This window comes from Rhipicephalus microplus, unplaced genomic scaffold, assembly GCF_043290135.1.
Source record: "Rhipicephalus microplus isolate Deutch F79 unplaced genomic scaffold, USDA_Rmic scaffold_18, whole genome shotgun sequence".
Taxonomy (NCBI): domain Eukaryota; kingdom Metazoa; phylum Arthropoda; class Arachnida; order Ixodida; family Ixodidae; genus Rhipicephalus; species Rhipicephalus microplus.
This window is the reverse complement of record NW_027464591.1, coordinates 1,895,001-1,899,596: the sequence shown is the minus strand read 5'-3', so window position 1 is coordinate 1,899,596 and position 4,596 is coordinate 1,895,001. Positions and strand designations below refer to the sequence as shown.

Here is a 4,596-nt window from a genome sequence, read left to right as displayed (position 1 = left end):
TGTATCACGGCGATGACACAATGTTGTGGTTATTTAATAGGCGTCGCGTATGAAATACAAAAAGAAAAAGACAAGCTCTCTCAGGAGAGACAGATGAGTTGTACCATACATCTCAGATGAATGTGGCATTGGCGCGCATTTTACAACGCATCAGTGGTCGCTTTAGACGCAGCTTACATAGTAATTATTTGCGTGAACGTGTCGAAGCACTCACGCTAATACAAAACTGAGCGCAGCGTCAAGGTGGGGCAAAAATAGTAGCTTACAAAAAGTACGTAAAAAATCTCAGGTGATCGTCAAGGGAAAGAGAGAGAGATTTTATTTGCAGAAACGGAGATAAGCTGGCCCTAGCTACAGCTTGCTCTGGCCTGCTTCTCCCCACCGGAGAAAAGCAGCGGGTAAGCAAAAAAGTAATAAATGGCGGTGCTAACGTAGGGAGATGAGACTCAAGTTGTGTTACATTGAAGCAAATATCAAGACTTGCATATAGTCCAGTGGCTCGTAAAACTATAGGCTAAGCATACGGTAACTGTAGAAATTCACGCGGTTGAGTACTCTGCATAGGCGACTTTGGTAACTCAGAGTTCTATGTAAGTGCTTATGCGTTGCATACCTTGTTACATCTTATGTTGTTGCATGTATGGAAAATAAGGTGAAAAAAAGTGCCCCATGTGTTGTACCTAAAATTGAGGAGCACAAAAGTTTCGGTCAGACATCTCTGCGGTATGGCTGGTAGACGGTCGAAAATTCGTCTAGGAGTGTTTATATATATTTCTTCAGTCTATGTATAAGCTGCTGCCGGCGATGTCAAACTCGTATCTCTACAGCTAGTTGGGAGCCTTAAGAAAACTCACATTATTTTGCCTCAGCATTACTGGACACCATGTTTCGATCGAAAAGTCCAATATGGGGAAAATGTATCAAACATTTAAATTTTTGAAATGTAATTTCAATGACTTCTTTTGGCAATAAAGGAACCAGTATTGATTGATATGTGGGGTTTAACACCCCAAAAGACCGTATGATTATGAGAGACGCCTTAGTGGAGGGCTCCGGAAATTTCAACCACCTGGGGATCTTTAACGTGCACTCAAATCTGAGCACACGGGCCTTAAGCATTCTCGCCTCCTTAGAAAATGCAGCCGCCACAGCCGGGATTCGATCCAGTGACCTGCAGGCCAGTAGCCGAGAATCTTAGCTACCGGACTAGCGCACCAGGGCTCCAATATTTGGAAAGAACGAGGAATGAGCGTTTGCTACTGTTCTGGAGCAACGTGTATAACCTAGAAACGGCAATAGCTTCACCAGACGTCTATATTGCAGTCGCCATGAAAGATAGACAAGATTTACATCAAGTCATAATGCAAGCATCGATAGAGGTGTTGATTAAGGGTTACTGAAAGGTAATTTTATAGTAAGTGCAGGAAACGTATTATATTGTAGCAGGTATACTTTGGTGTTTTTCTACCACTGTCAAATAATTAAAGTGCAATAAACTTGAAAATAGCCCACACCAAATTACGACGTAGGCGTAGTAAGCCGGCGCAGAGTAAATAAGGTACAGTGATTTACTTTTACGTGTAGAAAAGTAGCTCACAGTGTTACTGGAGCTTCCTAGCTTCAAAGTTGTGACACGGCTCAAAGAGTGGCAGTGACCGCTGTAGTGAGAACTTGAAACACTTCGAGCGTTTTACCGGCCCAGGCAACTATAGAACTTTTTAAAAACGACTCCCTGGGGGCCACCATAGTTCCTCCAGGGCTTCGCAAATTGGCGTAACCCCTCGAAAATGCACTGTGGAGGCTATGCTACTAGCCTTTGCTCTCCCGCGCGAGGCCCATCATGGCGGCGTTTTTTGCATCCCGTGAAAAGCTGTATACTAGCAATAAGTGACCCTGTAATATCCTCAGCATGCTGAACTACTTTACTCATCCAAATTATGTTTTTAAGCTTAGGCTTGCTTTGAAGCTGAGAGTGAATAGATGTTAGGATAGTTTAAAGTACACAATCTTGACATAGGATTACGCGAGCTACGCGTAATAAATATAAAAAGAGAAACTCTTCCGGCCGCGCACCAAAAAATATGATCAAAGTTTGAGCAAAAAGTAATTTGACAAATATATGTGAACGAACTACAAGCAGCATCTTACCGGGATAACGCCAGTTGCACTCGACGATCCCGCAGATGCTGTGATTCCATTCCAGCTCGCTGTAGCGCCATGTGACCGCGACGTAATTACCACACCATGATACGAAGTTGTCTGTCCTGTCGTATTTGTAGAATGCGTCTGATAAAATTCGAAGTAGGAATTCAGGCTACATACCTTTCTGCAAGTCAGGTACATTATCACTGTGTACTGTTACGTCCCAAAAGACATATTCTAACAAGGTTCAAGACTGACGGGATCTTTGGAAATGGCGGAAAACTATAACATATTGCAATAATATAACCTCAACATGGCAGAAGCATTCCTTACCCATTCGTGAAGTTTGATAACAGTGAGACAATATATTAGGCGTCATCGTTTTACTTCCCCCTAAACTGTCGATTCTAATGAAAATTCAACCTATAAAAACGTGGTTTTGACCACAGGTGAGAAAAAAGTATGTAGCTCACTCAGATTCACTCATAAAACGCACCATACCCTTAAAACTACCGCACTACATGTTTGACCGATTCGACCCACTGGGTCTCGAACTCACCAAAATATTGCTCGCCTGGACTCGCTCAAACTCAGACTCATGGCTCAATGTGAGCCTCATTGAGTCTAAGAGAGTCGACTCATAAGTGGTGCTGCCAACCTATGGTTCTTACCCTTCTAAAACACTGCTTCATATTAAAAGAAGAGCGAGTTTTTTGCTATGTGACAACAAAGAAATGCCTTCTTACCGAGGTGACGTCAGTATCAGTAGCAGTTTCTCTGGTGACCAGTCTTTGTTCGGAGCTCATTTCAGTGATTGTTGATCGTGACATATTTGTATTGCTATAATTTGAAGTGATTTTTATGGTTGCCTGAACTGAAGAAGCCTGGTAAAAGCAAAAGGTGATGGCTGTTTGTTTACGTCACAAAAACATTGTCACGCATTTCATATACCATAAGCTAAAGCTTTTACATACACCAGATACACATGTGAAGCGGAAACCAGTTGTGTACAAAAGTTTCCGGCAAGATGGATGCCTGTTAAACTTGATAGTACCATTAGCGAAATTACCGAACTGATGTTTTAAGCATATATGAAAACATCGAATGGAGGAGCTTTCTGCCACATGGCAGTATGTCCTTGAAAAAGGCCAGTTTTTAATTAGGCGTAACCCACTCGTGCTATAGAGTTGGTAAAAGGAGAGCTAGTAACATAGCCGGTGATTGTCACATTTGTACTAATAAAATCCTGTGAGGTTAAATTAACTCCGAAACCTTCCTTTCTTTCGAGGGAGTTTTATTTCTTCACCAATCTCTGCTTTAACATTCGCCAGTGCACCTTTTAACATGCGTACATTTGTGTATCCGATAAAGACTTCTATAGTGGAGGTGGCTGTCATTGTGGTAAATAAAGAAAACAAGAAAACTTGTGAATTAAAGCACCATTTTCAGTGTACAGTCCAGTACACTGGTACAAGTAGTGGTGTAAGGACTGGCGAACATAATTAAAATGGAAGTTGGAGCGAGTTGGTATGCGTTCATCTTCGTTGATGCAGCGCATACGCGACGATGACGACGACGACGGAGTCGTCTTCTTGAGCGCGCTGCATGAACCAAGACAAACTTCAGTTAATGTCCGTGCAGTTCTACTCGTATATATTTACCACCACCCCCTATCGGGGGCAGCTTGTGGTACGCAAAACAGCAGAATGCAACGTCCACTTCTCGGTAGTATTAAATGCGAAGCATTTCTTACCGAACTTCGGCGACTTTGAGCGTATCTATCTATCTATCTATCTATCTATCTATCTATCTATCTATCTATCTATCTATCTATCTATCTATCTATCTATCTATCTATCTATCTATCTATCTATCTATCTATCTATCTATCTATCTATCTATCTATCTATCTATCTATCTATCTATCTATCTATCTATCTATCTATCTATCTATCTATCTACCTATCTATCTACCTACCTACCTACCTACCTACCTACCTACCTACCTACCTACCTACCTACCTACCTACCTACCTATCTATCTATCTATCTATCTATCTATCTATCTATCTATCTATCTATCTATCTATCTATCCACTTACGTTTGGGTGCTCTCGGGCTCACCTGCTTAACATGGCGTGAACCAAAATTAGCATGGCTGGGTAAGATGGTTTGATGAATATGACGCGCTTGTCAAGACATGAAATGTCACAATACCATCGGGTACGCCGTCAAACACTTCGCGCTAGACAGTGGCACATACCCACGAGTGGGTATGTGCCGCTGGTATGCGGGTATGTGCGATAGGTGAGTGACGCTTGGTATCTACCCAGGAACGACGAGAACGCACATGTGTAATTTTAATGCACGAGCATTAAGAAGTACCCGACATTGGCAGCGTTGACCCGAAAAATGCAAAGAATAAATGACATGGTCCCAGCTGGAATTCAACCC

At 42.1% G+C, this 4,596-nt stretch overlaps 1 long non-coding RNA gene across 1 annotated transcript in view; it reads right to left on the bottom strand.

Moving 5' to 3' along the window:
- Positions 1 to 2,894: 2,894 nt before the first annotated feature.
- LOC142785086 (uncharacterized) overlaps positions 2,895 to 4,596 on the bottom strand; it is a 5,325-nt gene continuing 3,623 nt past the window's right edge. Inside the window, exon 3 of the long non-coding RNA XR_012888846.1 lies at positions 2,895 to 3,026. This is a non-coding gene — a long non-coding RNA (uncharacterized LOC142785086). The remainder of the gene's footprint in view (positions 3,027 to 4,596) is intronic.